Here is a 12927-nt window from a genome sequence, read left to right as displayed (position 1 = left end):
CTCACCATGCAGGTGGGACTATGGGTGCACAACAGAACGTCCAGCCTTCAGGCTTCTCAATATTCAGAACTAATACCCTGCAACCATATAGAACACGTGCAGAGTGTACATGTAAATGAATTCACATGAAGACATGATTCCTTGATGGAGCATTAAGAGTTCATGGTCAGCCAGGTGGTGGCAGCACATGCCTTTAATCCTGGCACTCAGGAAGTAGAGGCAAGCTGATCTCTGAGTTCAAGGCCAGTTTGCTCTACAGAGTGAGTTCTAGGACAGCCAAGGCTACACAGAGAAACCCTGTCTGGGGAGGAAAAAAAAAAGAGTCCATGGACAAAAATGATTATACAATTTAAAATTTTAAAATATAAAAATGGTTATTTAAATTTAAAACAAAATTTTGTGATTCTTTGCTTAAAATTATCGAGAACTTCAGAATTACAGGCATTAAGCCAAGGAGGGGCCCTTGCAAGCATGGGAAGCATGGGGCACTACGCCAGTATGCGTGTCCACAGCCCACAAGGCTGGCTCTGCCTGTGAGCTCTCCAGAGACTTGCTGACTGGGACTGGCAGAGTCCTCCATTCTTTGAGTCAATGCATGCCCTGTTCTGACAATGGGTATTCTTGTCTCAGCCTCCACATTAGCTATTGTCCCCTGACTCTGCACACAGCCTGTTCCAGCTGCACTCTCTGCTCCAAGGCCAAACTGCTAAGCAAACTCCCGGGGTCCATGACTGCCTGTCAGCATCGCTCTGGAGGATACCCACAAAGATGGCAGTGGAGTTGAACAATGACATCCCTGTGTCACAGAAAGAAAAATGTCTCCAGAGAAAAGAATGCATCGAACCACCAACCAAGAAACTTGGATTCCAGTTCCAGACCTGCCACCGACACTGTGTGTCCTCCCTTGGAGAGTTGTCACACATCTTGGCACCTTAGTTTCTTTCTGTCAAAGGTCTGGGGTGGGATTCAACAGTCTCTAGGGCACTTCCAGTCCAAAAGACTGTATTCCAATGACTATGAGACTGTCATGACAAGACCGATGCCCCTTAAGCACAGCCATACCACCCAGTGCCCCATGTCATGCTCCTCACAGTCCGAGGAGGCTGGCAGTGTTATTACCCATCTCTCCAGCTCCTGATCCTGTTTGTAAAAAGAAACTTTAGGGTCTGTTTGGGAGTGGGGGGTGACTCCATCAATAAAGAGACCCCAGTTTAATCCCCTGAACCAAATATGAGGTGCATGGTTTTGTAATCCCAGCACTCGGGAGGTGGAGGCAGGTGGCTCCCTGAGGCTCTCTGGCCAGACCATCTGTTCTAATTGGTAAACTCCACCCCCACAAAAGACCCTATCTCAGAAGCATTCCTGAGAATGACACCCAGGGCAGTTTTCTTCCACATATATCTCCTACACACACTGAGCACACATATGCATTAATTGCGCACACACAAACACATTTTTAAAAATTATGACCCTTTAAGACTTGATAAAAGGCAAAAAGAAAAGCCAGATGTTCATTATGTAGGCTTGCTATGATATGGGTTGGTATAAGTTGGATGTTTGAAATAGCTATAGGCTCAGGGTAGTAGTGGCACACGCCTTTAATTCTAGCAGTCAGGAGGCAGAAACAGGCAGATCTCTGAGTTTGAGGCCAGCCTAGTCTACAGAGTGAGTTCCAGGACAGCCTGGGCTACACAGTGAAACCCTGTCTCGAAAAACCAAAATCAATCAATCAATCAATAAAAAGCTATAGGCATCCAGCAAGTAAACATAAGTAAGTATGGACTGTCACTGTCTCCAGGATTGGAAAGCCTGTCAGGGCTATGCTTCTTAAAGCCCCCCCACCCCACCCTTAAAGCAACACTGCTCTTCAAAGGCCATCTTTGGAAAAACACTGGCTCTCCTCACATCTTACTTCCTGGTAACAGTGAGGGAGAAGCTCATCTTCCCGATAAGGCAGTGACTCGCTGGCTCTCATAAACCCTTCATGCCTATGCCAGCTTTCCCCACAGACTGTTGCCTCCTGGGCCCTCATTCACTCTAGCAATCAACACTAAAAAGCCGGACTCAGGGCCAGTGCCCTGAGGTCTGCGTGGTGAAGGACAGGGCAGGGGCAAATTCCAGCTGCACAGGGAGCCCCCAGAGGGGACAGGGTTATGTGTGGCCAGGCTTCCATCTCTCAAAAATAAACTTTGCAGCACTGAGCCCACCAGTGAGGTGGGGGGAGGGGTCATGGGGACTGGGTGTGGTCTGGTGCCTACTGGGTGGTCACTGCACTTTGCCTTATGTTTGAGTGGCCCTGTCTAAGCCAAAGCCCCTTCTGTGATCTCACTGATACCACAGCCTTGGTAGTGTGTACTGATGTCCCCTGGGTGATGATTCCCCCATTTAACTGATGAGCAAACTGATGTGATGTACTTCAGTAAGCAGCAGCAGCCAGGCGAGGAGGGAATCAGGTCCTCTGCAGCCAGGCCCAGTGTTTTTCCACTGGCTTCTGAGGAGGAAGTCAGAAGGTCCCTGGACTCCACCTCAGGAGCTCTAATAACGCTTGTTACTTGCTGAAGAAAATGAAGCCGTGCACTGACTTCTCACCCCTGCCAAGTTCCTGGCGAACTGCTCTCAGTCCCTGAGAAAGCAGAGTCCAGACCCATTACAGATCACAGGGAATGCAGGGGCTACATCCTATTCAGATCCCCAAAGCCCTAAGGTGACCCCAGTGGTGGGACAAATGAACCTTGGTCGACAGAGCTCAAGGTAACAAGAAAACATCTACCCCCCACCACACCCCACCACACCCCCACACAAAGCAATCAGCCTGTGGCAGAAAAAAAAAAGAAAGACAGAAAATAAAAAAAAAAATAAGTAAATAAAATTTGCTATGCTCTCACCTCGGGCCAGGTCTGTGGCTCAATGAGATGACCACAAGCTTCTTGGGCTGATTTAAGAAGAAAAAAAACCCTATTTGTCACATTGACATTAATCCTCTTGTTAACCACTTGCCCTGGAGCAGAACGATGCTCAGCAGCAGAGGACAGAGCAGGGACTGCCTTTGTGGGGGGGGAGGGGGTGTCAGCAGGTCCTGAAGCCACCTTCTCAAGGGGATGGGAGCTGTGATCATGCCTAGGGTCCCCTACTGTGTGTCTAATCACCTACCACTCACCAACTAATCGACTCCTGGCATCCTCCTGGCTCCTGCCATCCCACCCGGTCTGCAGACGGCGTCTTCACCTCTCATTGATTTTCATATTTAAGGAAAATCCAATTGTTTGATTGAGAGCAACTGAATCATCACTGCATTCAGACGAAAACCGCTCAGAAGGTAGGCATTTAGTGGAGGCCACTTATGGGTGGGACTATGTCCATATTGGCTCCTGCTGCTTCTCTCTGCTGCTCTGACCTGTGCTCCTTCTTGGTAGCCTTCAGATACTGCCTGTCACCCCAATAGGACTGGGCCCCTTACTTCCCTTGCACAAGGCTGTGCACAGGCTCCTGTATTCACTTGCAAAGGTCACTTTTGGAGAAGAGCAACTGGGGCACTTGGAGCAGAGTGTGAGGGGGGCTTATATAACAGACCACAGGAGAGAAACACTGATCTAAATGCAAGACTAAATTCTCACAGACATATAGTGTTGGCCTTCTTTTCCACTCTGGGAAGCACCCTAAGAGTGACTTGCTGTCATTCCTGGTGTGGCTGCATGGGCTCGCATGGCATTCAGTTTGATGTCAGCGGGCAGTTCCGTCTCGGATGCCCATCTGCATGTCTATCACAGTCTTTGGTCCTTGGGACTTCGGGGCCAAGAAACCTAGGAAGCACCAAGAAAGGACAGAATCTCTCTATGTAGCTCATGCTGGCTTCAGACTCAGGATCCCTTTGCCTTAGCCTCCTGAGTGCTGGATTACAGGTATGTGCCACCCAGGCTAGTGCCGGTGCTTCGTAGGACAAGGCACCACTATGCAGACTGGGGGCATGCTGAGAAGTAAGAAGGGATTCCAGTCGGTGAGTGTCAAGTGTTGGTTTAAGTCTCTTAAAACTGTGTACTGAAGGCGTACTATCCCCAAGAGCAAACGTGTTACCTGTGCTACTACCTCCTTTGTAATCCTGTCGGCAACACTACAAGACGGGAACTACTATTGTCTCTTTACAAAAGAAGAAACTGCGGTAGCCGGTGGTGAAAGACCCAGTAAAAAGACTCTACATGCGTGTTTTAAAAGCCCATACCTTTAGCCAGTACACAGAGAGCAACAAAGTCATCCCTGGCGTTCTTCTGCAGCCCCTCATCCCTCCAAAGGACAGTGAACTCCTTTAATGGACAAAAATTCTATTAAATTCATTTTCCTGACCGTCTGGGAAGGCCTCTGTCTACTTCTCCGTATCCCAAGACTGGGGGGGGGGGCGGCTCAGGCAGGATTCTGGAGCTTTAATCCTGTTTCAAGACCTCCTAGTTAGTAGGCATCTTGCTTTCTCTCCACCTCCCAACCTCCAGTAACAGCATCTTGAAAATAAATCAGTCTTCCTGACTGATTTGGTAGGAGCTAGGAGATTAAGTTGCTCACATGCAGAGTTCCTGGTGGCAGGTGTTCCTCTCACACACAACTCCGGGTCTGAGCAGGAGCACGGTCCACCTGATTTCTGTCTGTGCTTGCTGCAGAGTCTGGAAGCCCCCCCCCCCTTCCCAGTCACGTCCCAGCACTGCAGACAGTTGCCCACGGTTGTGGATAAGATCTTGTCATTTCCCCCTTCCTCTTCCTCCTCCCCTTTCCACTTCTCTGGAAGAAGGGTGGGCTGCATTAGGGTCAGAAAGGTGAAGAAAGTCTGAACGCCTACTATTTGCTGGATACTTCCGGGGCATCTCCTCACCTCTCAGCCAAAGGTTCCAGCTCAGATATAATGACCCTTGCAGGGGTCCAGAGTGGAAGGAAGTGGACTCTCACCGATCCATCTGCACCATTCTCTGAAAGAACTGAGGTAGCTAGAAGACTTGGGCAGGAGGAGCTTTCCTGGAAGTGGTGGTGGCAGGTCCTTGAGTAAAGGAATGGCTCAATTGTGCTAAGGCTTCCTGTCCCGACAACTCCCGGCGTAGCCCCCCGCCACGCAGCAGCCGCCTTTCTGCGGCCGGCCGGCTGGGAAGGCGGGGCGGGAAGGCTAACGCAGGAAAGGGTTACGGGAATAGCTTTCCAATGACAAAGTCTGGAAGGGACCCATGCCTCCGCCCCTCTGCGGGTTAAGCTGGCACAGTGCAGGGGAGGAAAGCGTGGGCGATCCGCAGCAGGGCCTCCCCTTCCACCCACCCCCAGCCGCGGGCACTCCCAGCTCGGCACTCCCAGCTCGGCCCTCCGCCGAGGCAGCCGGCGTGTGCCTAGGGCAGCGGGTCACTAGGCTCCGCCCCCTGCCGCCCGGCCCGGGGGAAGGCACTTTGTTCAGGATGCCGCCTCCTTCTCGTCGTGGAGCGGGAGCCCGCGGCCGCCTTAGTGAGAGGCTGGAGGCCGGAGTGCGCAGTGCCGGCTGAGATTCGCCCGTGGACCCTGGGAAGCTCCGGGAAACTTTCTGAACGCAAGGAGAGGGCGTCCAGTACTGCGCTGCTCGGGCTATGCGCGACTCTGCGCGGCGGCGGCGCGGACTCAGAACCCCGGACCAGAGGCGCTCCGGTGAGTTACTCGCACCGGGCTGAGCTCTGCTCTTAGCCGGGCTGGAGTCAGCCCGAGGGAGGATGCGGGCTGGCGCAGGAGAAGCACTGGATAACAACCGTGATACTAGCGGCTTCGCGGGAGTGCCTAACGCCCCTGTTAGACTTTGCGTCTGTCCTGGGGTTGACAACGTGATGAACTAACCCCAACCCATTGAGCTTCAGTTTCCCTTCCTAAGAAATACCTGTCATTTAAAGTGCTCTGAGTTCCTGCATTAAACGCTGTTCTCTCTCTCTCTCTCTCTCTCTCTCTCTCTCTCTCTCTCTCTCTCTCTCTCTCTCTCACACACACACACACACACACACACACATAGTCAGACGACACCCCGCTCCCCCAAGCAGTAGTAACGTTTCGAACATCCCGGGAGAAGCTAAAGGAACAACTGGGGCAGGTGACCCGACTGGTCTGTTCCAGAAAATTGCACTGCCCCGCCACCTCTACCATCCCCCTGCACTGGGATGTGCGCTGAGAAGCGCCCTCTTCAAGGATGTTTCTTCTGGCGCCTGCCCAGGACGTCTGGGAGCCTTGAGAGCATCCCGGGGGGTGGGGGGGGGGAAGAGAGAAGCAGGGAAAATGTGAGGGAGCCGCTCACCTGAGGGTGCGGGTGCGGTGCCTGGATATTTGTGGTTCCTTTTAATCTTCAGAGTCGACCCAAACTGGCCTTAGGACTGAGAGCCGGCCAAATCTGCAGATGGCATAAAGGGAAGGAAGGAACTGGGGCGGACCTGAGTGGTGAGTGGCTCGGGCAGTGCGCTAGAGTAATGTCTACCCAGCAAAGAGGGTTCCTTGTCCCCCAGAGCTGAACACAGGAAAATCAGCTGGTGAGTCAATGGGACTTTGTTAGGACGGTCCGAGAGCGCAGCTGGCGCCTGCTTAAGGGAAGTGCTGGATCCCTCCCCCCCCCCCCTTGATAACACGCTGTTTATCTGGCTTCCTGTTTCAGCCATTGGGATACCATTGGCTGGTTCAAATTCAATGCTGAGAAGCCTGTGGCCAGTTCACCCAGCAAAGGCTGTGGACTTATACAGACTTTTGCACTGTAAGCTAGCTCTAATTCCCTGGACTTAAGGTACCCCTAAGAACTCACTTGAGATGAGGCAGGAGGACTTCAACGCAGCCGGTCACTCCAGACACTCCAGAGATTTTGGCTCCCTTCAGGCCAAAGACACGTGTTCCTCCATCTGGCTGGTGGATTGTTTTTACACTGCTCTGAGTTTTTGGTTGGTGCATTTTTTAATTTATTATTATTATTGTTGTTGTTATTATTTTACCTGTGAAGGGAATGGTAGCAATATGGATCTCTTCTGAAGTGAGCTTTACACTGGTGCAGGTTTCTGGATGAAGTTCTCAGGCAGCTTGTAGTTTCTGTCTAACTGAATATGGACTTGGAATGGGAGAACAAACACTTCTTCACCTGCCTTGCTGTGGTACAAATGCTTACAAAGTCGATGCTGGAAGACAGAAGGCTGGAGGAATAAACACATTTTTCAGGCCTCCAGGGGCCTTTACCTGAGGTTGCCAGGTGAGGGGGCGTTGCTAATCCTAGTTCCTTCAAGGGGTTTGTCTACATCCCCCGAGGCTAGTCTTAGATTTTGCTTTGGATTTTAGGTATGTGAAAATCTTCACATAGGCCTTCCTTCCCTGTCACTCAATTTGACCACTTACAACACCAATAAATATTTGCCAGCTTAATAAAATTGGAGGAAAAAAATCTTAATTCCACCCAGATCCCGCCCTCCATCCCACTCAAATGGCAGGCTCTCTGTCTTTTAGAGGTTGTTTGATTTACCCTCCTCCCAAAACCTTTGTACATAATAGTCTGGGTTTTGGAATCTGGTGTCCCTGGTGAGCCTTGGCCTGAGGAAATCGAAAGCAAGAATGCCATTTGCCCTTCCCTTGTCTAATCTGTCTCCTACCCCAGCTTCACATGAACAGTTCCCCATTGCCAGGACTCAAGCATGCTGAGCAAGTGCACGCAGCTCAGCAACAACCCAGCCTTCAACTCAGCTTTGGCCCAGGAGGAAAGAGTTCCAGAAAGTATCAAAGTGTCCAGTGCATCTTTCCAAATTTGTTCATCTTTCATCCTTCCTTTTTTAATTGATGTCATTCCCCCTTCTTTTAAAGCACTTTTGAATTCTTTACAGGATTTATAATAGGCTGACATTTAAAGTTAAAAGAATCTCTGTGTCTCTCAGCCCAGCCCCTGATGGCTTCCCTTCAGACCAGAATTCAGGCCTCCTGAAGGAAGACCCGCAGGGTCTGGCTTCACAGTTGTGGTGCTGCAGAGCCGTCCAGAGCTCCTTTTTGTTAGTAAAATCACCTCCAATCTGTAGATTCCATCCACAGATCTCAGCCCAGTCCTGAGCTGTTAGCAGGAGAGAGGAGCAGAAACACAGTGAGGGGGAAGAAGGGCTGTCTCTGCGATGGAACCAACCAGCAGCTCTTATTCTATGGGACACTGAGATCTAAGAAGTGTGGCAATACTTGGCAAACACTTCATCTTGCTGGCCCTTTGTCTGTCTGTCTGTCTGTCTGTCTGTCTGTCTGTCTCTCTCTCACACACACACACACAAATAATTAAAAACATTTTTGATTCCCCTTTTTTATTTTCTTAGTTCCTTTTTTTTTAATTAAGAAAAGGGACACGTGTACACACACACACACACAAACATAACCAACTTTTTAAGTGGAAACACTCTCCTCCTTGAACAGTCCCTTGAACCTAATCTCCTAGGGAGGCTGACTCAGGCTTAGTTTCCTCCAAGGGGTCTGGATTTTGCTTCCCAGCTTCCTGTGACTCGTGAGACATGATGGGAGGCAGGATGACTATGGCCCCGACCACTAGGAATGGCTCATGGATCTGGTTCAGCTTCTATTGCATGTCCTGTGAAGTCCCGACTACCCTCATCAAATCTATTTGCTCTACTTAATTTTAATATGAGATGAGCTAATATGCATGAAAGATTAGAAGCACTGATGCATGTGCCTCACCAAGGACTGTTAATAACAAGATGTTTCCACTTCAAAGGACGGCGAGACTGTTCTGATGTCCAGGCCTCTGATGCTCTGGAAGCTGTCCTTGCTGGATTTGTTTCTTATTCCCTGTTTGGATTGTTCATTACTGGTTAATTGTGTGCTGATCTTATTGACGCTGAATTTGCCTAGGATTGGTTTTGTGTATGAACTTGGGGTTTTCTGTATTTAGGATCACATCCCCTGTGAGATAGTTTGGTTTTACATTTTCCATTATGATTTAGGTAGGTTTTTTTCCTCCCTAGTCCAATTTGTTGGGCTGTACCTTTCCATACATTGCCGCGTAGTCGTAGTGAGAGTAGGTGCACTTCTCTGTTCTCCATCTTGGGGAAGAGTCTTTGTGTCTTTTACCATCAGAGATGATGTGAGCTGTGACTTTACCATATTTTCATTTTATCGTCTGGCGAGAATTCGCTGCTATTTATAGTCTCTAATTTTTTATTGTGAAAGGATGTTGGATTATATCAAATGTTCTTTTCTGCATAATTTGAAAGAACCACATGACTTGTTTTCTTCCTTCATTTTGTTAATGTGGTGTACTTCAATATTCTTCTTCTCTGAGCCACCCTGCATTCCTGGGATAAATCACTCTGGAAGTTTCCTTTTTCTTTTTCAATAATCTGTAATTTTTTTGTCATCAAACCAATGGCATAAGACTGTACCTCGAGTTGGATGGAATGGGTACCATTTATATTTTCCTTTATCACTGTGCTTGAAACATTAAAAATCTTTTTTATCTTGGCAAAATAGACATAACAGAAAACAAACCCATTTAATAACTTTTTTTCTCCTTTAAGACAGGGTCTCTCTATATAACCCAGGCTATCCTAGAACTCTCTGTATAGACCAGGCTGGCCTCAAACTCACAAAGATCCGCCTGTCTCTGCTTCCCGAATGCTGGGACTAGACATGGCTTAACAACCTTTTTAAAAGACAGAGTATTACTGTGTAATACAAACTGTGTAATTCCAGATATGAATCCTCCTGCCTCAACCTCCCAAGTGCTGGAGGTTACAAGTGCATGGCACCATACCCAACCTTTTTAACCACTGGTCAGTGTACAGTTTAGTAGAATTAGATGATTTGTATTGTTTTGTAATTACCACCACTAGCTATCTCTAAAGCTTTTCAATCCTCCTAAACTAAAAGCTACCTACCAAGGATTAACTCCTAATAAGCTGCACATGATGGCACAGGCTTTAACCGCAGTACTTAGAAGGTTGATGCAGAAGAAAATGGAGTTTGAGTCCTGTCAGGACTGTATAGCAAGCCCTTGTCTCAAAAATTCCACAGGCAAATAAATAAATAAAACCAAATAATGAATAAAACCTTCTTTCCCCCTCCTCCCATCTTCTGGCAACCAAATTGTGACATTTTTGTTTGTTTGAGACAGTATAGCCCTGGCTGTCCTGAAACTTACTCTATAGACCAGGCTGGCCTTGAACTCACAGAGATCCACCTGCCTCTGCCTCCTGATTGCTGGGATTAAAAGCATGTGCCCCCATTGCCCGGCTTGTGAGCACTATTTACTGACCAGGGAAGTAAGCACTTTAAGTATTACAGGGTTAAGGTGTCCTTGGTCCTCATCTTCCAGTCTTCCAAAATGTCCCTCGTGTCCGTCTGGACACGACTGCTTCAGATTAGACACACACTGATGATGTGTGGCCATTCCGGAGTCCAGTGTGACCTCCCTTCCTCTGGCTATAATTCTCCATCTTACTTTTCTTTTCTCTTCAACCAGTGACCTTTTAAACATTACTGACTTCTGGACCCATCCCCAGAGACTTAGTTTCAATTAGTTCGGAATATGGCTTTAGTACCTGTCATTTTAAAAAAATCTCCCCTTTTAATTCCCATGCTGTGTGAGGGTCAGCTCTACAACTGGCTGAGCCGATTTACTGGCTGGAACCTTTGGTCACAGCTTCCAGTGACGCAGTCTCCTCCCATCCAGCCAACAGTACTGACCCACTTTTCCTCCCTTTACTAATTTTAAAACCTATGTACAAGCAGAGTAAATGGAAACTTCTATAGAATAAAAACTTTCAAAGCCGAAAAGAACGTTAATTACGTTAGCCTCACCCTACATAAAATCTCCCTTCTAGTGCTCATCCAGCCACATCTCTGTTACTAGGGGATACCTAACAACACCGCTGTAATCAACTTATTTTCTATTTTGACAGTTCTGCTTTCAGAGTTCCTCCTTGTATTAATCTGTTTTGGTTATAGCCTACACCCCTTGGTGGAAAGCACCAAAATGTTAGTGAGTATTGTCAACATGCATCCCCAAATTGGGTGTGGGATATTCGGATTAAGCCAGGCAAGATGAGTGTAGTTGCCTGCAAATGCCACCTTTATTTGAAAACAGCTATTTGTGCCCCTGTCCTCCTTCCTGCCTCCTTGGTCTCCCAGCCCTTCACATCATCACCTGATGTCTTAGTAGGGATGTTTAGAGAAGACATATGATGTGTCTTCTCTGAGCCAGCCTGAGAGTCACAGTTCATATCTTGACTTCATGTGTAAATTCTAGCATATATGAACATCCAGCAAATATTAACTACTGAAATTACAGCCTTCACATGGTACCATTAATTCCATCCTCTTAGGCAGGCCACAGAACCTCTTAGAAACTCCATTTCTTCTCCATAAAAAGTGGAATGAAAATACCTAACTCATAGGACATTCCCAGCTCTCCTTATCTTACCCTCCACCCCTACCCTGCCTGTGGATCTCTGCATGCTAATACAGAGATGCTCTCAAAATGGCAAGTGTGTGGGAAATAGTTAGCGATTGCATGAATCGAGTCCATGAAAGACCTGACCCCGTCCCAGGGATGCTAAAGGTGTGTGCTCAGTAAATTCCAGACTCCTCCTCTTCTAAGCTACAGAGTTCATGTCTGCTTGTGTCCAGAGAAGCAGCAATTCATTTATGAGCTTCCTGTGCAGGTGACCTGAGGGCTCTTCACCCAGGACAAAGCAGGATTTACCCCTCCCTCATGGAGACTGGAAACCTGAGAATTGGGCCGCCTAAGAAGGGATAAAAGAGGGCATAAAGCGACAAAAGTCTTACCGTATCTTTGGCTCATTTTATTTTGTTGTTTTCTCATTTGGGGAAGTCGACTTCAAGCATAGCACAGACCGGGTCTTCAATAAATTATTGCTAGACTCTATTCCCCGTGCCTGTTTCCCCAGCTCATTGGTGCAGATAATTAAGTTGACTGGAAAGGAGTAACAGGGTTCCTGATAGTGCCAAGGCGCCAACTGTTCTCTTCTTGCTTGCCTTGAACAAAGGCGAGACAGCTGATGAGACACACATGGAGGAGGCCCAGCCAGGACCGTAGCTGGGCAACTGTCTCCCATGTCTTCTTGGGTGGATCTCTGAAGTCACCTGGCTTTCCTTCCCCGAAACTTTAGAGGGGCTTGATTGTGTGGGAGACCTGGGTGCTCCCATGGGCTGCCCATTGCCCCCCCCCCAGACCACCAAGCCCTGCATAATCTCCTGTGCACCATGAGCTTTAAGAGGTTAGCCATGGTTCGCTCCTGTCCTCAGGGTGCCAGGGAAGGGGACTGGGAAACAATTGATGGGCTCTTCCATACTAGTTTCCCCAACAAGGTTTCCTTTAGAGAGCTGTCAAACCAGGAGAGCAGGAAGTGCGCTGAACATCCAATCGCTATTCTGATGTTTGCTACCTGTACTCTCTTGCTTTTATAAAAGGAAGAATGAGGAACCTCTTAGAGACTATATTTGTTTGGGGCAGACTACATATATAATATATAGACAATATATATACACATATGTAGAGAGCAGTGTAACAAAATGTCAACAGTAAATCTAGATACTTCTGTTTAAGAATATATACGGAGCCATTTGAAAATGATTTTTGACATTATGACACTCAACCTCTAAATCTTAGCTGTGTTTCCTAAGAACATTCTCTTACATATCCACTGAATCACATTCAGTAAAACAGGCTCTCACAGAACTAGTTATATGGGCCACACACAAATTCCTAGACTCTTCTCCCTGGCTGCTGTATTGAGGTCTGAATTAAGGTTTTATCTTCTGGAAGGAGTGCCGGGTTCTTTTCAATTGGGTTCATGATATCCTGGACGAAGAGCTCTCTATCTATCTATCTATCTATCTATCTATCTATCTATCTATCTATCTATCATCTATCTATCTATCTATCTATCTATCTATCTATCTATCTATCAT

At 47.8% G+C, this 12927-nt stretch overlaps 1 protein-coding gene across 1 annotated transcript in view; it reads left to right on the top strand.

Moving 5' to 3' along the window:
* Positions 1 to 5457: 5457 nt before the first annotated feature.
* The window catches only part of Nav1 (neuron navigator 1), a 251080-nt gene continuing 243610 nt past the window's right edge, over positions 5458 to 12927 (top strand). Inside the window, exon 1 of the mRNA XM_013346729.2 lies at positions 5458 to 5643. The gene's annotated coding sequence lies outside the window, so the exon portion shown is untranslated. The remainder of the gene's footprint in view (positions 5644 to 12927) is intronic.

Source organism: Microtus ochrogaster, chromosome 6 (assembly GCF_000317375.1).
Source record: "Microtus ochrogaster isolate Prairie Vole_2 chromosome 6, MicOch1.0, whole genome shotgun sequence".
Classification (NCBI taxonomy): domain Eukaryota; kingdom Metazoa; phylum Chordata; class Mammalia; order Rodentia; family Cricetidae; genus Microtus; species Microtus ochrogaster.
The sequence above is the reverse complement of the archived record's forward strand: the minus strand, read 5'-3'. Positions and strand labels throughout refer to the sequence as shown.